Raw genomic sequence first — 21,251 nt, 5'->3', positions numbered from 1 at the left:
GGCCGAGTCAGCGACACTGCCAGCCAGCAGGCAGGGCTGCCGTGGCCACTCCACACTGCCCGCTCCCTTAACCGGGCTTGGTTATTTCAAAGCCACCCACCAGGGTCTGCCCCAACAGCCAGGTGTGGCCTTGTGCAGGCCAGGGGAGCTGTGGCCTCTAGGGCTGTGGCCTGGGACTCAGCCCTTCTCCCGAGGGGGGTGTGAGATATCCATGGATGAGCGGGGGGTGTGGGTGGCGATCCCTGCCCACCAGGCACGAGGAGGCCTGGGTCCCCGCGTGGGACCCGTGAGCCCTCACTCGGACGCAGCGCCCCAGAACCCGGCATCAGGGAACTTCGTAGCTGCAGCCCTTGGGAGCCCAGACTCTCAGAATGTTAGAAACACAGACTCAAGTGACACGGAAGTCTCTAGAAACCTTGCTGACTGCAACGTGCTGACACCAAGCTCATGCCGCGAGCTGGAGCCCTGTCCCGCTTTGGGGGAGGGAGTGGATGAGGCAGCAGGGCTCACTCACCCAGGACACACGGGTGGTTAGCGGCAGCCAGGATGCACAGAAGCCACCACTGTGCTTTCGACCATCGCCTTCTGCCCGGCATGAGTCTGGGTCTACAGGGTCCCAGCAGCTTAGGAAGCCAGGGTCTGCATCCTGGAAGGGGCCCGGGACCTGCGGCCCTCAGTGCCCTAAGTCCCAGGATTGCTCCCCCACCCCCACAGGACACCCCAGCAGGCATCCGACCCCCAGCCCAGTCGGTATCTGACCTCCAGCGGCCCACACTGCAGGCCCTGAACCCTCCTGCCTAAGTCTCCTCTTCCCACAAGCCCCAGGCAGTGGGCCCAGGCCCCAGGTAGCCCTCCGGAGAGTGACACAGGCACCCTGATGCATCCGGTCAGGGCTAAGGATGGTGGGCCCGATCTCATCTCCTAAGCCACCGGACATCTGGGGAGTCATGGACAGGGGTCTCTGGAGGACCGCCACTGGCACGCGTGCAGGGTGGGCTCCACTGCTCTCTGGCCACCTTCGAGTCACCTGCGGCACGAGAGGTGGGAGGGGGTGGTTGAGTTGGGGACAGGCTGAGTGTCCGGCTGGGCGTGAGATGCAGGCCCGAGGCTGCTGGTGGGCCCTCCACTAGTGGAGTGAGGCAGGGCCCCTCGGGCGAGGGGCCTGAGCAGAGTCAGGCGCTGGGAACTCACAGACCTGCGGCCGAGGGATGCAGCCCTGCACCTGGGGACCATGGTTGGCCTGGAGCTGCCTGAGTCCGTCCAGAGGTGTGCCCGACCTCGCATGCAGGCGACCCCAGCTGAGAGCCTGCAATGCAGCTGGCCTCCGTGCCTGGACGCCACAGCCCTGGTTGTTGCTAATTTATTGCAAATTGTTTGGGAAAGCCAGTTTAATTAAAATCTAAATGAGCCTCCCAGGAGGGCCCACTCCCCAGGCCCCAGCTGGTATGACAAGGAGAGACAGGCATTTCAGGATTGGAGAGGCTTTTGTGTTTTTGTCATCCCGAAGCCCCCGAGATAATACAATTTATTCATGGAATTCACACTCCAGTGGTGTCAAGAAAAGGTGGGCTGCAGTCCACGGAGAATCACGCAGGATCCCGAACCGGAACTGGGCAGCGGTTCAGGGGCCGATTCCTTCCACCATAAATCCGAGGGGCAGGCAGGGCCCACCTCAGCCAGTGGGTCAGGATGTGGCTGTCTTCTGGAGGGTTAAAGTAGCTGTCTGGGAAGGCATTCTTCTCAGCTGGTCTTGGTGGACGCTGGTGGGGTCCTCCAGGCTCCCCAGGCCACGCCAGAGACGGCGCTTCCTGAGCCCGGGAACTTGCCGGGCAAGCACTCTCCTCTCTGAGCCTCCGTTTCCTACTCTGCAGTGGGAGGCGCCTGGACCAGCTGACCCTGCAGGCCCATCGCTCTCTGAGCTTCTCTGTAGAGCGGAGCAGCAAGTACCCAGCTGTGCAGGGGGGATGCGTTGGCTTGCTGTCCCACCAGACCCACTATCTTTACTCCACCCGGTGTCCACCCAGAGCTGATGGGCGGGACCCAGCGAAGGGCCAGCTGTGGCTGTGATGGTGCACCTCTCCACACCCCAGCAGGAAGGGCGGTGCTGTGGGCGGGGCTGGCAACACGGACCCCGGGGTGTGGAGCCAGACGACCAGGGCACAGGTCCCCGACCCCTCTACTGCCCGGTCATGAAGCCTGGGCTGGTCAGCGTCTCCAGCCTCGCTGCCCTCAGCTGACAACTGACCCTTCACTGGGTCTCAGGAGCCCTAACACACAGTGAGTCCTAGAACATCACCAAGGACACAGCACAGGCCACAGGGCTGTCACTTTGTAATTAATTGTGCCCGTCCCTCCCCCAGGCGAGAACTCCCCCGGGCGATGCCAGGTCTGATGTGCCTCTGCGTCGCCAGTGCCCCACCCCCCACCATGGGATTGGCTGCAGCGCATGTGTCACAAGCGGAGGCAGACAGGTGGATGGACAGGTGGGTGGATGGAGAGAGGGACAGGTGCAGGTGACGGCTGGAGGGTGGGTCACAGGCTGGGGAATCTCAGCAAACCCGAGAAGCCGGGCCACTCCTGTTTTCTCCTCTGGCTCCTGTTGGTTTAAAAGCTGCGGCCACTCTCTTAAAATCACATCACCGGCTCCAGGTTTCTCTCCAGCTCTTCATACGGCACTGAAACAAGATGCCATTTCTGAGTGCGACGGAACATTTCCATCACCGACGTGCGGCCACTGGACCCCGACCTGCCCCGGCCCCACTCCCCCTTCCCTGGCGCAGGGCTGCTTCCCTCCCCCACCTCTGCCTCCGTCTGCCTGGCTCCCCCCCGCCCCCCCGCAGAGCCCTGAGTGCAGTGCCACCCGTCACCCTCGTGTGGCTCTGGGTAAACACACTTTGGTGCTTTTATCAGTGCCCTCTCTGGTGTTATGATAAATAATTGAAACTAAACCACACGTGTCAAAATAAATGAACCTCTTGCAGAGGGGGATGAATCTCTGCAGCTCGCGCTATCTTTCTCCTGAGACGCCATAAAACAGGGACATAAAGTGGGGACAGGCCTGGCTTCCACTACAAGTGCAGGGGAGGGTCTGCAGCAACCCTGCCCGAGCAGCTGAGAGGACATCCGGGGGGCGACAGAGGGGCTCCTGCCCCCCGCTGTCCTCACCTGGCAAACGGGACCCTGCAGACCTGCTCAGGCTGCCTGGGAAGGAGCAAGCACCCCAGGCACACGGCTGGCTGTGCAAATACCGCCAGCCCAGGGCCACGGCCGCCCCACCCTGTCTCCCGCCGGAGCCAGTCCTGATCTCAGCGCCGTCCAGCCCCGACAGGGGCGGGGGGGGGGGGGGATGTCGAGGTGGCCCGAATGCCATGGCAACGCAGCCCTGGGACGCATCCGTGTTTGTCCGAGCATGTGGCCCAGCCAGCAGCCTTTCCAAATGTGCTTCCAGCTTCCAGGAAGCAGAGGGGGTTTGGAGGTCTCCTCCCAGCCCACGAGGGTCACCATCCTCTCTTCTGCCCGGGACCACCGTGGGCCAAGGGCCCTGTACCTGGCTCCCCCCGGCACAGCGGGGGGCCTGGGCCCCGCGGCGCGCCCTCAGAGACTCCGCCAGGCTGGGCAGGCGTGCATCGTTATGCGCTGATTTACACTTACTGCCTCGTGTCCAGGTGCTCCCTCCATGTTAAGTACACTCGCCGATTTTTTATGCAAGATTGAACAACTTAACGGCCTGAACAAGTCGGATGACAAGACTTTAATTGCTAGTTTTCTCCCTCCATCCCTCAGGAGAGTACTATGCAGGCGCTTAGCGAAGTATTTCATAAAACAGGAAAGAAAGCAATTCACCACGTTCTGTGCACATTTGCTTTCCAAGCTCCTCACCCAGCCCCGCCCCACGGGGGGAATCATGCGTCTCTGGGGACCCCAAGACCGTCCAGGCTGGCACTGGAGGGGGGTGGAGAGAGGAAGCCCAAGGGGGCCCCACCCAGCCGATGACACAGGATTCTAACCCAGAGAATCTGACAGGCCGGGGGAAGTACCCACCCCTCCGCTCCTGGCCCCTGTTCCATGACACATTACACGTACACATGCATTCATTCAGCCGTTCGCTCACGACTCATTCATTCTCTCATCTGGTGTCTAAGTGACCACCGTGTGCCAGGCCAGGCAGTGCACTGACCCTGGGAACACGGGTGGCTGACAGAGGACTGGGTGCCTGCTGGGCGGAGCCCGCGGGGCCCTGGTGCCCCGAGTGTATCACCCCATGGGTAGTGGCGATCCATCGACACGTGTTCTCGGGGACAGCATGATCAATGCCATCAGTACCTGAGGCCGCGAAGACGGTGTGGGCGCCTGTCTGCCAGAGCACGTTTTGTCTGGAAAAGGCCTGTATTGTGGTGGGCGGGGGGACGGGAGTGGGGGGGGGGGGATAACAATGATCATAATTTGTTAGCCCAGGGCCCCGCCTCGCCTCCAGGACAGGCTGACAAACAGCTCCTGGGGAACAGGGGGCGGATTCATCCATCTTCTCTTTTCTCTAATCTCTAGCCCCTCCTCATTCCGAGGGGCCGCCTTGCAGCGTTCCTTGTTCATTCACGACATGTTCAAAGGACTCTTTAAGGTTAGAATTTTCCTTTTAAGAAATTGCTCAGGGCAGCGGGTTCCCTGGAAGAGCCGCCCAGCTGACACCCCTCATTAGCTGCCTCCAGGGCTGGAGGGCCTCCCCCGCTAGGGGAGAGGGGGGGCTGCTGCCGGCACAAAGTGGGGCCTTGGGCCATGGCAGGGGGGGGGGGTGCCTGCATGGGGGGAGGATGGGCTGACTCCCCAGGCTCGGCAAAGCCTGCTGACCTCCGCTCTGCTGGCTGCACACCAGGCGCTGGGACCACTGTGTTTGTACAGACGTGGAAACTGAGCCTGGACACAGCCAGGGACAGAGTAACCAGAGCCTGGGCCGCCCTGCCCCCAGCTGTACCTGGCCTGGTGCTGGCCCGGGAGGGGTCAGTGAGGACGTGAGCGCGGTTGTTTAAGAGAAGTGGGTGAAACCAGGCTCAGGCCTTGGGGAGCTCCCAGTCCAGCTGGGCTGGCACACACCACGTGCGTGCCCCCCCCCCACAAATGTGCACACGTGCATGTGCATGCGCATAAGTGCAAACACAGACACACGCGCACACTCCAACACACACGGGCATGTGCACAAGCTCACACGCACAGAGTAACGCATACACCGTCACACACACGCACGCGTGTGCAATACATGTGCACACCTACAGGCACACATGTGCTCTTGTGTGCACACATGCAAGACATGCAACCTCACACAGGGCACACAGGCACGCAGACACTCCTGCACACATTCCCGCACACACATGCATGTAAACAGCAAATTCACATGCACACACCCTCACGTGTGTGCACACGCACATACATGTACACGTGTGTGCCTGTGCGTGCACACACACATGGACACTGGGAGCAGAATAAGGCAGGCCAGAGTAGAGTCCGTAATAAGAGGCCCATCGAGCAAAGGCTGCTATGTCCGGGGAAGAGAGGCCGTGCACTGCTCGAGGCCAGGTCAGGGGAGGCTCCTCACAAGTATGTGCCAGGAGGAGGAACGGGGGACCCAGGGCGTCTGGGCAGGAGACTGGGCTGGCTGGGCTGATGCAGCCGGGCCAGCAGCCAGAGGGCCGGGCACGTGCAAGGACGCCACCACCCCCAGCCTGAGTGGTCCCTTGAACACAGACTCGGAATGAGAGGGGAGGGCAGAGCTCCCGAGGGGGGATGGGCTGAGCTGCCGATGAAAGGCTTTAGAGGAGGGGGGAGGGAGGATCTCTTGCTCAGCAAAGGAAATATTGAAATTAAATCATTTCCCAGGGTTGCGGGAACTTTCCGTCCTAATTAAATAGCCAGGACTCTTTCGGTTGCTGTCGGAGCGCCTTGCTGGGGGGCTGGGGGGAGGGGAAGGAGCAGATGCTGCTCCTGGAAGGGGAGGATTAGCCGGCTGCTCTTCTTTGATGCCGACCCTGGCTCCCAGGGGCGGAGGGAGGCCGCCATTGCGCACTAATTAGGGCCGAGCGCCCCTCCTGTCCTTAGGCGCAAATCCATATTCACGTGCTGGGGCGGGAGGCCTTTCCTGGGAAGGGGGTGAGGAGAGAGGACCCCCATGCGTGCCCCTCCCACTCCCAGGCCACCAGCTCTGGCTGTCACTGTCCCCCCAACACCTCTCCGCAGAGGAAGGACCCACTCCCAGCGGCCCAGGCAGGTCCCGGGGATCTGGATGGCTGGGGGTTTGAGCCCAAGAGGGAGGCTGCAGAGCTCTGTCCAGCTCCGGCTTGGCCCTGAGGGGCAGCCGCTGAATGCCTGCTTCTCTGCCCTGGGCCCTGCTGGGGGGTTGCCACTCCCTGGCCCTTCCTGTGGGTGGATGCCCTCAAGTGGGTGAGGCCCTGCACAGGAGGCCTAAATTCACCAGGAGTCAAGGAAGCAGAAGGAAGGAACTCCAGACCCAGCTGAGCGTGGGGTTGGGGGAGGTGTTTATAAGCTTGTTCTAGAAGAAGAGCTTCTGGTCAGAATGTGTGGGCGCTATGAAATGAAGCAGGTGTACAGGGAGCAGAGAAGCCTCTCCCACTGGCCACCGATGCCAAGCCCCTGACTCCAGAAACGAGGCAGATCCCACGTGCCCAGGACCCCACAGACCCACCCTGAGAACAGAGACCACAGCTGGGGAAAGGGGAGAAGGCAGAAGCCAATTCTTCCAGCCCTGCTGAGACCGGGGCTCAGACAAACTACAGGGAGATGAATAATAGGAGAATCAATGAAGATTCCCTCCCCGTGTTCTCAACTCCAGGTGGTATTTTTTTGTTTAAGATTTTTTTTTGATGTGGACCATTTTTAAAGTCTTTATTGAATTTGTTACAATATCGCTTCAGTTTTATGTTTTGGTTTTCTGGCTGCTAGGCATGTGGGATCTCAGCTCCCCAACCAGGGATCAAACCCGTGCCCTCTGCATTGGAAGGCAAAGTCCTAACCACTGGACTGCCAGGGAAGTCCCCCAGGTGGTATTTTTTAGTTATCCACGTATCTATCATGAAACTCTATCCCTTGGAACTAAAGTTCCAGGTTTCCGTGCAGTGTCATTTCCTATCCATTTGAAGAACTTCCTTTTATTTGTTGGCCAAAAATTCTTTTTGTTTTCTTTTATCTGAAAATTTCTTTCTTTCACCTTCATTCTTTAAGAAGACTTTTGCTGTTTATAGGGTTCTTTTTCACATTAAAAATATTTTGCACCGTCTCCAGTTCCCTTCATTTCTCCTAGGAAGTAAACCGTTACTCAATTCTCTGCTCCCCTATGCGTAACGTGTCATTTTCAGTGGCTGTTTTCAAGATTTTCTCTTTGCCTTTGGTTAACATCAATTTGACTATAAGGTGCTTTGGCATATTTTCCCTGCCCTTATATTGATGTGGGTTTTCTGAGCTCTTGAAATCTATAAATTGTGTATTTTATCAAACTCAGGTCATTTTTTAGCCATGACTTTTAAACATACAATAAAAAATTTTTAATGTCTTCTTTGTTTTCTGTCTCTCCTTTCCTTCTAGCACTCCAATATCACATATGTCAGACCTTTGATATTATTCTATGGGTGCCTGAAGCACTCTTCCTTTTATTGTTTTTTTTCTCTTCCTTTCCTCCATCTTCAAAAGGGATCATCTTTATTGAGTTCTCTTCAAGTTCACTGACTTTTCATTGTAGTTTTGGTCCTGCTGTTAAGCCCATCCAGCAAACTTTTAAATTTCAGACTTACACTTGTCAGTCCTAGAATTTCCATTTGGTCCTTTCTTACAGTTTCTATTTTTCTACTGTGGTATCCAGTCTATTTATTCATTGTGAGCATATTTTCTTTTATTTCATTGGGGACAGTAACCATACAACTTTAAAATCCTCGCCTGCTTCACCATCTTGGTCATCTTGGGGTTAGACTCCATGGATTGTCCTCTTTTCTTGAGAATGGGCCATATTTTCTTCTTTCTTTAGATACTGAGTAATTTGGGATTATATCCTGGACTTTGTAAATGTAACCTGTGGAGGCTCTGGATTGAAGGGCTTTAATTTTCATTGTTTTAATAGGCAATTTGTCTGATAGGATTCAAACTGAAACATCTTTCTTTAGGATGCAGCTCAAACCTCAGTTGAGTTCTTTGGCCTGGGCTGGGCTGCTTGGAGTCTGCCCTGCTCGTGTGTGGTTCAGGGGTCACGCAGACATTGGCACAGAATTTATACACAGACTTTGGAATCTACCCCTTTCTGGGATCCTCCCTTACCTTTCTGTGGCTGAGGTTGCCCTAAACCTCGCGCTCTGGTCTTCAAGCCATAAAGACTGTGCATTTGTATTGGACTTTGGGGTTATTCCATGATCTGCATGGTGTAGACTCGGGGCTGCCCTCAGGCTGGATGCTGTTGAAGTGGAGAACTTCCTCAGTCTAGTCTAAGAGTGACTCCCTCCCAGAGCCTGCCTGCTTTGGGTTGTCCTCCAGGGTCTTCAGCTGGTTGTTTTATTATCTTTTTCTAAGTCCAGTGTTTATACTTGTTACCTTCAGAAGAGTCGGTCTGATAGGAACTTACTTGGCTGCTGCCACACTCAGAGCTTTGAGGCTTGTTTTAGATCGTTGTTAATGATGGATCAGAGTAGCCTTTACTCTGGGGCTGATTTAGCTCCCCTACTGAGGTTATGGCCCTTCTGTGGTCTCTACTCAGTGCCTGGGGTGTTGTTATGGCCTGAATTGGTCTCCCTCCAAGATTTATAGGGTGAAGCCCCAGTTTGACATAGCTGGGGATAGGTTCTTTAGCAGGTGATTAAAATTAAATGAGGTCATAGGGTGGGGGACCTGATCCAATAGGACTATGACCTTATGAAAGAGGAAGAGAGAGCTTGTCTTCTCTGTTCACCATGTGAGGACACAGCAAGAAGCCAACATCCTGAGAGCCAGGGAGAGCGTCCTCACCAGAGCCCCACTGTGTTGGCACCTTGATCTCGGACTTCCTGCCTCTAGAACTGTGAGAAACAAATACCTATGGTCTAAGCCTCTCAGTCCGTGGTATTTTGTTGTGGCAGCCCAAGCTGATGAATACAAGTGTTTAAAAGGTTTCCTCTCTCTGGGGTTTCCCTGGTGGCACAGTGGTTAAGAATCCACCTGCCAATGCAGGGGGACATGGGTTCGATCCCTGGTCCGGGAAGATCCCACATGCCGCGGAGCAACTAAGCCCGTGCGCCACAACTACCGAGCCTGTGCTCTACAGCCCGTGAGCCACAACTACTGAGCCCATGTGCTGCAACTACTGAGCCTGTGCTCTAGAGCCCATGAGCCACAACTACGGAAGCTCGTGTGCCACAACTACTGAAGCCTGCGCACCTAGAGCCTGTGCTCCGCAACAAGAGAAGCCACCGCAATGAGAAGCCTGCGCACCGCAGTAAAGAGTAGCCCCCGCTCACCGCAACTAGACAAAGCCCACGCACAGCAACGAAGACCCAACGCAGCCAAAAATAAATAAGTGAATAAATAAATTAAAAAAAAAAAAAGGTTCCTCTCTCTGGCTGGTCAAAACTCATATGTCCCCTAGACAGATTTCTAGAGCTGCCCCGCAGTGCAGCCCCACGTCTCTGGCACTGTCCCCCATGGATTCTAGCCTCTCCACCTCCCTGGACCCCAGTCATGCCTCCTCAATTCGGCAAGAGAGCCGTGCCTGGTCAGGTCTCCATCCTCCCTGAATTCCAGAAAGGTTCTCAGAGCCAAAAACAGAGCGCTCACCAGCCTGCCCTCCCTCAGGGTCACAGCTGACACTGCCTGCTGTCCAGTGTCTGAAAACAGTCTTTCCATGCACTGTGTTCGGTTCTGGAGTTGTCTGTGGCATGGGGCAGAGTCCATGCTTGTTCACCTGTGGTGGTAAAGTACCCGCCATGTGCGCCTTCACCGAGCTTCTCATTGTGGAGTGCACAGACGAGACGCGATGGTGGATTTGCACAGCAGAGAGCCCACTCGTGGCCAGAACCCCGACTGGGAAAGAAAACACCTTCACCTCCAGACACCGCCTCATGCCCCAACCTCAAAGGCAGCCGGTTGTGACTTCCCACCCCACAGACCGGTTTCTCGTGGTTTTAGTGTTCCTGTAATGGGGTTGTGCAGTGTGCACTTTCTCATGTCTGGTTTCTTTCACTTAATACATCGGTGACCTTCAATCACACTGGGGAGCATAGCAGGAGTCCCCCTGTGATCACTGCTTCCAGTTCTGCACCCTACACACACCCCAGCTTGGTGCCCGGTCACCTAGCTGTGGACTTTCAGGTAATTTCCAGTTTCTGGCCATGGAAAACTGCAATAAATGTTCTTACACATGTTTTTTGGTAAAAAAAAAAAACATGTGTGCATTTCTGTTGGGTCGGTTCCTAAGGGTGGAAACTACTCAGGGTCCTAGGATTTGTGTGTGTCTGGCTTTCGCAGATGCCGCCAAGCAGTTCTGCGAGGGGACCGGCCCAGTTTTGCCCTCCTACAGCCTCACTCCATCTATCTTTTCTCTTGTTCATTTTGGCCAAAATTCATTTGGAGGGGGTGTCCCATCATGGCTGGGACCTGCGTCTCCCTGCTGACGGAAGCGAGCACTTCATTTTGCATACACTTCATGGGCATTTTGTGAAATACCAGCTCAAATATTTTGCCTATGTTTCATCCACTTGCCTCGCCCTCTTCTTCAAAAATGGATGTGCTGGAGTTTTTTTTAATCTGGATGAAAAACCTTTGTCTTTTGTCAGAGACGTGCACTGCAAACACCACCTTTTGGTTGATCTTTTCTCACCCTTAATTGTGCCTCTGATGAACAGAAGTTCTCAATTTTAATGTGGTCCAATTGATCAATTACTTATATAATAAAAATCAATTATTTATTTATTTATTTTTGGCTGCGTTGGGTCTTCGTTGCTGCGCACGGGCTTTTCTCTAGTTGTGGCGAGTGGGGGCTACTCTTCGTTGTGGTGCACGGGCTTCTCATTGTGGTGGCTTCTCTTGTCGCGGAGCATGGGCTCTAGGCACGTGGGCTTCAGTAGTTGTGGCGCAAGGGCTTAGTGGCTCCTTGGCATGTGAGATCTTCCCGAACCAGGGCTCGAACCTGTGGTCCCCTGAATTGGCAGGCGGATTCTTAACCACTGCGCCACCAGGGAAGTCCAATTGATCAATTTTATTCTTTATGGATCGCGCTGTTTGGGACCTGTTTAAAATTTCTCTTTAAATCTTAAGTCATCTCCCCATTGGGATGATTCTGAATTGTGACTCTTCCCTATGATGTACTTCCCATCCTTTGTTTCAGCACCAGTCTGACAGGCAGGTCTTTTATTTTTTCATATAACTCACTGATAAGAATATTCAACAACACAGGACTGATGTCAAGGGTCGGTGGGACTCCACTGACATCCTCCCTCCAGGGTCACACCAGCTCCCTTTGTCTATAATTCTCTGTAACAGACAAAATACACCTAACAGTTCATCTGGAATGTGCGTCCTATTTCATCCTCAAAGATAACACGGCAGAATTAGCAAGTGCCTGCTAAAATCACCACAGTAACGGGCACCTCGTCCACGAGGCTAAGGACCATGACAAGAAAAGAAAATGAGGTTAGTCTCACATGGTCGCCTCTTGGAAATCCCATGTAGTCAGAGGGCAGAGAAGGGGAGCTTGCCAGCGACGTGAACCTGGCTGGATTTTCTTCTCTTCTCTGGGACTAAATGTGCTCTGACTCTGATATTTTAAGAAATTGGCAGGGCCCTTCAAATCACAGAGCAGACTCCCCTGACTGCAGAGGCTGGTTGCCTGGTAACCACCTCCCATGATGTCATCACCAGCAGCAGAGTCCGGGTACCAAGACCCAGGCGGTGAGTGTCCATGAGTGGTCCACGCAGACAGAGGAAGGAAGGGTCCCTGTGGATGGCCAGCGCAAGCCAGGGAAGGCTCCTGGGGGAGCAGGGATGTGATCTGGTGTTGGTGCTGAATCGACACCAGCAGAGGTGGAGGAGGGCCTGGAAGTGGGGAGAAGGGGTCCCAAGTGCCCTGAGGTGCAGCTGGGGATGGGGGTGTGTGGGAGCCGTGGACAGCACACAAAGAATAGGGGGGCCTGTGGGGTGGGAGGAGGGACCCACAGCCGTACAGACGAGGCTGGAGGAGTGGAAGGAGGCCCTGGGAGAATATCCCTAGGCAGAAGAAAGACACCCCAAGTTGCCGAGTGATCACCAAGCACCCCGGTTGGCTGGGGCAGTCCCAGAGGGCTCCTGTGGCTGGCAGAGCTATTGTCAGCACCTCCGTCACTCCCCAGGGTCCCACTGGGATGGTGAATGAGGCAGTTTTTACACCGAGAGCAGCCCAGGGGGTCCTGAGTCCCCCGACCCCAGCCCGGGCTCTGGGCTCCGTATCCACCACCTCTGGGGCCCGACAGCAGCCCCGTGGGGCAGGCCAGTCCTGGTCCTAACAGGAGGTTGGGGAAGCTGAGGGTCAGAGGAGAAACTGGCATGCTGTGTCCCCTGCCTCAGCGAGCACTTGGGCTGCCCCAGGGATGGTCCTCACCCAGGTCACCTGGCTCTGGACCTGCTGGGGAGAGTGAGGGCGAGAGGCCGGGCTGGGTGCCTCGCCTGCAGGGTCACAGGGGTAGAGACAGGGCCACATGGGACAGAGTTTCATACAGGACAGAGGTTCACACAGGACCGGGCCAGGCACAAAGGGAAGTGACTTCTGGGTGAGAGGGAAAAGTCCGCCAGCAAAGGGGAGTCTGAGCTCCCGAGGCTGGCAGGCGGAGCCTCCTGTAGCCCCACTCCACCCCGGGGGACTTAGCCCTGGTGGAACACACCAGAAGGAACCAGCTTCAGGGATCTCCCTGGGAAGGCCTGCATCTCACTAGGGGCCCGTCCTGCAGGGTCAGGTGGGATGGCGGATCAGAGGCGGCCAGAGCAAGTCACCGGGACACCTCGGGCAAATCAAAGGAGGCTGATTAACACAAGTAAAGCCACATCCTCGGTCCATAAAGGTTATGCCTCCCGCTTCCCCTGCCCCGGCTCCTTGGGGGCGGGGGGACCCCTGCTCTGGCTCTCGCAGCTGACCCCAAGCCAGCCCCGTTTCCCTGTCCACTTGGGCTGAGGTCACCTCCTTTCTTCCTCACTGCCCTGAGCCAGCCCAGCTTTTTTACCAGGAAGGCATCCCCATAGCCTCAAGTCCACCCTCACGTCATATTGGCCCTCTTGGTGGCTCTGGACCCAGTGGATGGCCCCATCTTCCTGCGCGCTGCTGGGATGCCTCCGACATGGCTCTGGGTCACCCATGGCCCTGGTGCCCTCTGGCCTTCTTGACCCCTGCTGCTCCAGCAACTGCTCACCCCCGTCCCCCTGTCCTGTAAGGGGGGCCCCAGGCTCCTCTTGCACCCCGTCCCCCTGTCCTGTAAGGGGGGCCCCAGGCTCCTCCTGCACCCCGTCCCCCTGTCCTGTAAGGGGGGACCCCAGGCTCCTCTGCCCCATAACTGCTAGTGGTCCTAAGGTGCTGGGCCCCTGACCTGGCATGAACTGGGACAGGCTGGGAGGCTCGGAGGGGCTCCAGCCCCTGGCCATCCCGGGCAGCATGCACAGACTGGGAATTGGGGCTCTGCCCCCTGGTGTTGCTTCCAGCCAACACCAGGACCCACTGGGCCCCCAGGCGTCCCTGAGCCTGACCGTGACCATCATGGCTCTAGCACCACCGGCCCCACCTCTGCCCCAACCAGCTACACCGCCCCTTCAGGAACAGTGAATTCCAAGCCTGGTGCCACCTGTGTCACCGTCACCTTAAGGCCTGGGTCTGCACCCTCTCCCGGGCATCTGCCCTCTGCAGCCCTTCCCGGGCGGGCGCCCTGACCCCCTCACAGCCATGCTGCCCTGAGACCCTGCTCTCCTCCCTCAGAAATGCTCTGGGCTGGACCCTCCTCTCCGTCAACCACAACCTTTCACCTCGGGGGATGCAGCGGATTCCTGGCCCCCGGAGACGTCAACGTCCTCATCCCTGCCACCTGTCGCTATGGGACCTGCAGACTCGCAGGTGTGATTAAGGACCCGATGGTGGGAGACTGTGCTGGTTTGTGGGAGTGGGTGCTCACGAGGGTCCTTATAGGAGGAGGGTCGGAGCAGGAAAGAGAGGCAAGGGCAGGATGGAGGGGAGAGGGGCCTGGTGCCTCGCTGATAGCTGTGCAGAGGAAGGCTGGGCCTCCAGCCAGGGATGCCTGTGGCTTCCAGAATCTGGAAAAGGCCTGAAACCGTTCTCCCCTGGAGCATCTGGAAGGAGCCCGCCCGGCCCACACCCTAACCTTAAGCCAGTGAGACCTGTGTCAGACCTCTGACCTCCAGACCAGGAGGTGTTAATGTCGTGTTGCTTTAAGGCAGTCAGTTTGTTGTAATTGTAGCAACGGCTGCAGGAATCTTCAGGGGGCTCAACTCTTCTCCTGCAGACCCCTGGGGAGGCCCCCCACTCCGCCCCCCTGGCCGGGCTCCTCCCCTTCAGCCGTCCTCCTCCACGGGGTCCTCTCCATGCCTGTCCCATGTCCTGTCTTGGGGAATCTATCTGTGCCCCTGCTTGAGGACAGCAGAAGCCCCCGCCACTGGGGAGTGGGACTCAGATTTCCAGTTCAGACGCTGAGAGTGGACGGAGGTGGGGCATGAATCAGTGTCAGGACCCTGCAGCCCCCACCCCACCAGGGCCCTCCCTCTGCCCTCCAGACCCTGCAGGCAAGGGCCCGCCCCACACAGGCTGAGAAATGCCCCTCCCCTGCTCCCTCCTGCCCTCTCAGCAACCCCCCATCAGTGCATCCCAGGGAGTGCAGGGGGGGGTCGGGCCGCTCGCCTTCCTTGCCAGGGGCTGATGCCCCGCGCGCACAGCCCTAATTGACTGTGGCAAAACAAACATTTGCTTTAGTGATGCACGCTGAGTTATGCCTTGTGATGGGTGAATCTCAATAAAGCAGCTGTTTGGGGGATTCAGGTATATAAATAAAAATAACATTAGGAAGGGCGCCGGGCTCAAAGAGCTGCCACGCACCAGGGCCTCAGCCCCAGCAAGGGCCCCGCTGCGGGCACCGGCCCCTGCCCTGGGGGTCTGAGGAGAACGGGAAATGCCCCCCATGTGGAGGGGCGGGGATGCCCCCAGGACAGCTCACCCCGAGGGACCCGGGGAGGCCCCGTGCAGAGGCAGCTGTGGCTCACCCCTGCCGGGTCCAAGTCCAAGGGGCCCCTTCAGCCTTGCCAGGCTTTTGAACTGCAGCCAGACTGGACCGGTGGATGACGGAGCACCAAGGGCATCGTAAGAAGCCGCGAGGGGCCACAGGACACGTTTGTAGAAGTGGCGGCGAGAGGCCCGTGACAGCAGAGGATGGCTTCAGCGGCTCCCGAGTTTGAGGCTTGGCGGAGATTGGCCGGAGCCCAAAAAGCCTTCCATGGTGGGCATGGGCAGGGGAGCAGAGGCCCTCACCCTCGGCTCCCAGGCAGCCCCTTCCCACCGACCTGGGAATCCTCCCGGACGGGCAGAGGTGGGCCGAGGGCTGGGGCCCTGGGTGTGTAGAGGTCAGAGGATGCCCTGACAGCGGTGGGGGAGGAGCTCACCACTTGCTCATTTGTTCACCGAAGGGCCCCGGGCAAGATGGGGGCCGGCCTGGGCTCTGGAGGGGCTCTCAGGACAGGGGTACCGTGAGGAGGAAGGAGGTCACCCAGCAAGTGAGTCCTACGTGGGTAGGCACCTCGGGCCCCGGGGGAGGCCCAGAGGGACTGTCCAGGATGAGGCAAGCCAGCTGGGTCTCCAGGGACAAGGCCGCGTGGGCAGGTTGGAGTCTGGGGGCTCAGGGGCTGGGAGGACAGGAAACAATAGGAAAGGCAGCCACTCCGGCTGCCCAGGACCCGGGGCACCGAGTGTCCCAGTTCAGGGCAGCGGGACCAGGGGCTGCTACCCCCCAGCCCCAGGGCTCTCCCCACCACAGCCCCCAGATAACCTCCGCCTCTGAAACCTGCCGAGAGCCCTCCTCTGTTCCACGGCCCATGAGCACAGGGTCCCCAGGGATCTGTCTGTCTTTTCCGGGCAGCGGGGGCTGTGGTCATGAGGACGTGGGTCTTCAGGCCAAGGAGGGCTGGGTCACACTGACCTTGGGAGGAGCCACCCGGCAGCCTGGAGGAAGGAGTCCTTCGGGTCAGGGCTGGTAAGGCGGCCGACGTGGACAAGAGGCAGAGCCAGGAGGTCCAGAGCCTGGAGATGCCTGGGAAGCCCCCAGGAGGGGAGGAAGGGGGTGAGAGGGGCATGGAGTCCTGCTGGGTTAATGTTAACATGACAGCCCTCGGTTTCTTTCCAGGCTGAAACAGACTTGTCGGTTGAGGGGAGGACGCAGGAGCCACGGAAGGGAGACCCTCAGGGAGGCGTGGGCAGCCAGGTCCCTGTGGGCAGAGCGCCTGCCTGCTGGGTGTGTGACATTAGGCGGGTGTCGCTGTCCTGCCAAGGCAGGGTGGTGACCCCTCCAGAGACAGGCAGTAGGGGGTGCCCTAGGGAGGCAGCTGGGTGGGGGGGACCCAGGAGGCCACGACCTGAGCCCACCCCACCACTCACTCTCTGAGATAGGCTGAGCACCCAGACGCGTCCCCTCGTCAACTTGCCAACAGAGCCCGCTTGTGCGGGGGGAGACTGTGCCCGGCCTGGACATGACTTGGGATTGGTCTAAGCCAATCAGAGCTGTCTATTTCCTTTGCGATCAACTGGCCCAGAGTAGCCATGTGCCCTTGGTTGGACCAGCCTAGGAAGTACACTGAGTGGCTTCTGGAAGAGATTTTCCTTTTTGATGAAAGACAGGACCACATAAGGAGAAGCCACCCCTCCCACCCCAACTTTCATCTCTTCCTGCTTTAGATGCTGTCAAGTGAAGATGTGATGCCTGGAGCTATGGCAACCAGTTTATGTCCATGAGGTGACAAGCCAAAGGACAAATAGCCAACATTCAAGGATGGTTGAGGGAAAGGAGAGGAACCTGTGTCCTTGAGGACATCATTGCCTCTTTCTCAGCGCCAGTGATGCCCGTCTCCATACTTCTTGTTTCAGGAGTGTCTTAGTTTCCTGTTGATGCTGTATAAAAATTACCACTAATTGGTTGGCTTAAAACAGCCGAAATGTATTCCCTCAGAAGTCTGGACATCAGAAGTTGAAATGGGTTTCATTAGGCTGAAACCAAGGTATTGGCAGGGCTGTGCTTCCTCTGGAGGCCCTTGGGGAGAATCCATTCCTTGCCTTCTCCAGCGTCTGGTGGCTGCCTTCATTCCCTGGCTCGTTCGTGGCTGCATCACTCCAACTTCTCCTCTATGGTCACATCTCCTTCTCTCTTCCATCCTCTTGTCATATCTCCTCCGCCTCCTTCTCGTAAGGAGACATGTGACTACATTTAAGGCTCCCCTGAGTCATCCAGGATAACCTCCCCATCTCAAGATCCTTGATTTACTCCCATCTGCAAAGTCCCTTTTTCCAGGTAAGATGGCATTCACAGGTTCCGAGGATAAAGACCTGGACGTCTTCGGGAAGCGTCTGCAGCAGCATGCCACCGTGAGGCAGTGAACTGCCCTGCTGAGTCCTCTGTTTGAAATAGAGCAGGACCCTATGGTCCTTCCCCCACCCCCTGCCCCCCAGGTCCTCCACCTGCCTTTTGTCTGTAGAAAAACTTTAGACAAAGAATAAGTTTAATCAGCGAAGTGAGAAAATGCAGAAGCAAAGGAAAACAGTCAGACAGGACAGAATAATAATAGTTCAGGGCAGAGTCAAGGACTTTTAGTTCCTCCTCAAGGGCTGGAGATACTGTTCTGAGCCACGTCCTGTGAGCTGTTTTGTAGATACCGAAACCGCCACCAGGAAGAAGTTAACTGCATGATGGTCAGCCTCTAGCCATGACACAAGCTGCCACAATTCCGAAAGCTGGTCTCAAAGAAACGGGAACAAACCGACCCTGGACCTGAAGACTAACTGCACTTAAACCATCAAGATGACGCTGGTCAGACCACCGATGACCGATCTCAAGGTGACTGTCAGAGCTGGCTGCGCTGTTCTGCATGTAGCCCCTCCCTCCCCTTATACACCCCTGAAACTGCCCTTTAGAAGCTCTTGCCTGGGGCTTCCCTGGTGGCGCAGTGGTTGAGAGTCCGCCTGCCGACGCAGGGGACGCGGGTTCGTGCCCCGGTCCGGGAAGACCCCACATGCTGCGGAGCGGCTGGGCCCGTGAGCCATGGCCGCTGGGCCTGCACATCCGGAGCCTGTGCTCCGCAACTGGAGAGGCCACAACAGTGAGAGGCCCGCGTACCGCAAGAAAAAAAAAAAAAAAAAAAGCTCTTGCCCGCTGATTTTCCGGGGGGGACTTGGCCTTTGGATACAAGTCCTCCCTCCCCTCTAGTTGCCGGCCTCCGGAATAAAGCAAATTTTCCTTTCAACCAGCTTTGCCTCTCGAGTATTGGCTTTAGATCAGCGAGCAGCCGGACCCCACTTTGGGTAACATGTTGGTCTGGCTTTCTGTTCCTGGTAGTTGCCACCACAGTCCTTCTGCAGAAAGGAGAGGATACTGTCACTGGAGAGGATACTGTCACTGGACGTGTGGGGAGCAAGTAAAAGAAAAGATAGGAGAGGATTTTGGCAAACAGAACCTCCTGGGAAGCGAGGGTGTGTGGATTCTCGGGTAACTGACAGCTGCGAGGTGAGACCCCTGGCAGGCACTGGGAGGGCAGATGGCCCGGCCTGGGGGCCATGTCCCTGGACTCGGCCTCTGCGGTCCTTGCCCCCCAACCCGCCAAAGCCTCCACCTGCGTCCGGGGTGGAGAAGCCCTTCCTCGTGCAGCCCCCGGAGGTGGCCCTTCTCCCGCAGCATCGCCCACCCGGGGCGAGCCCAGGGGCCCCGCCACAAGCTCCATGCACTCCATCTGTGGCTTCATCACCAGCATCCCCTGTTCGGCTGAGAGCAGCCTCACTCCATTCATCAACTCCTGCCCATTAACTGTGCAAATAACGATTTGCAAAATTGGGCAGAAGTTATAGGAAGTAGTTTGGTGGTTAAATCTGACTCTGTGGGTATTTCTTCTCAAAGAGAATTAAATGTCTCTTTCCTTGATGAGCTCACGTCTTGCATTCAGAACACGTCAGCTATTTTTATCGTAAGCCACTTAACTGGGGTCTTGCTTAAATTCCTTGTGATGTGCAAACTTGGAGAGACTCCAGCCTGACGCGCGGCCACGCGTCTGTGAGGATTGATGCTGTGTCCATTAGAGGACGCTTCCCAGGGCCTGTCAGCCCATCCTCATAATATCCGATAGTAGATCATTACTGAAATGGGAGGTCGTCCTCCCCAAGGCTTAAGGATTGTGGATGCTGTTCATAACTGCAGTAAGCTGATGGATGGCTGGTCCCGCGGGGCCTCGGGACGAGCGGAGAGGAAAAGAAGCCCCCGACTCCACATGCCCCCGGCCCCCAGCCCGCCTTCCCTTCCCAGGATAGCTGTCCCTGTGGTCTTTGTCTCCTGTCAGTGAGCAGTGCACACAGAAGCTGCGTGTCTCCTGGGGCCGCCGTAACCCATGACCACAACCTAGGGAACGTGAAACAGCAGAAATGTATTCCTTCACAGTTCCGGAGGCAGGACACCAAAATCCAGGTATCAGCAGGGCCATGCTCCCTCCAGAGGTTATAGGGGAGGAGCCTTCCTGCCTCTTCCAGCCTCTTCTGTGGCTTCTGGCTGCATCCCTGCCATCTCTGCCTCAATCTTTCCACGGCCCCCTCCTCTGTGTATGTCTCTTACAAGCACACTTGTTGTTGGATTTAGTGTCTCGATGATCCTGGCCTTAATTACCTCTGCAAAGATCCTTTCTCCAAATAAGTTCACATTCGAGGGTTCTGAGGATTGGGTTACAAGGACAGAGGTGTCTGGGGCCACCGTTCTCCTCACTACAGGAGAGGTACAGTGAATGTTTGATGAGTGAATAAATGAATGAATGGTGACCAGCTGATCACCCCCTGGCCCTGGATCTCTATGGCTCCAAGGTTAAAGAAGAGAAAAAAAATCTCGTCCCATCGCCCACGGGAGATGGGAACACTGAGAGTCCTTGAAGGGAAGTGACTTACCCAAGGTCACTCTGCAAATTGAGGCGGGGGCAGGATGGGGGCAGGGTTCTGTCCACTTTGTGCAGTAGTGGAGTCCAGCCCAGGCTTCATCCTTCGACACTGAGGAAGGACCACAGGGAGGAAGGGGACACGTGGGGAGGGCGTGGGAGGAGGGAGGGAGGGAGGAAGGAAGGTCCACTGTGAGTGACAGTGGCGCATCCCACTGGGTTCCCGGAGAGAAGCCCCTGCCTCTCCCACCTCATCCTGGCCTCCTGTTTCCTCAGGGTGAGGCCAAGCAGAGGCTGGACAAAGCACTGTCCCTCTGTGAGGACAAGTCTACCTGTGCCTGGAGGAGATGGTGCCAGACAGGGATATGGGAAGAACCCCGTCTCCACCAGCGCCCTCGTCACCTGAGCCCTGCACCCACCTCCCTGCACCATCTCAGGGGCCCCTGGTGCACCCTTCTCCCCCAGCCCGGCTGACACCTTAACTGCAGCCGCGAGAGACCCTGACCCAGAGGCACCTGGTTAAGCTGCGCCTGGATTCCTGACCCCAGAGCCTGAGAGATGGTGAACCTGCATTGTTTTCAGCCGCTCAATTTGGGGCTGTTAGGTACTCAGCAGCTGACGGTAGTGCGGGCTGCAGGCTGTATCTACCTCAGGCAGGCGGCCCAGGGACCCCAGAGCCCACCGAGGGCTCTGGGGAACCTGAGGGCGAGGGGGGCCTCAGCCTCTGGGTGGCAGCCCTGCGCGGGACCACGTGCCGGGTGCGGGCGGCAGGTGGGACCGAGGCCCTGCTCTTGCAGCATCTGTGTCCCTGCAGGGCAGGGAGACTGGCGGGGCTGGTGCTGTGTCACTGAGCATGGGCACAGGCCTCTGCAGACGCTGGTGGCAGGTCTCCATGGGGGCCGCCCAGAGCAGGGGCCGCCCACCACGGCCATCGCCCCGGCCCTCACTGGGAGCCCATCGCGGGCTGTCCCCACTCTGGCCAATGGTCACGCTCTCCATGGTCACAGGGCTCCCCCGACTCTGCCCGAGCCATGAGCCCAGCGCCGCCTCTCCGCACACAGAACCCCCCCACCGTTACACGTCTGTCTCTTGCTGCGAAATTGCCG

This window comes from Delphinapterus leucas, chromosome 2 (assembly GCF_059928025.1).
Source record: "Delphinapterus leucas isolate spDelLeu-1000000601 "Yukka" chromosome 2, BTC_Dleu_Yukka2, whole genome shotgun sequence".
NCBI lineage: Eukaryota > Metazoa > Chordata > Mammalia > Artiodactyla > Monodontidae > Delphinapterus > Delphinapterus leucas.
This window is presented reverse-complemented; position numbering follows the sequence as displayed.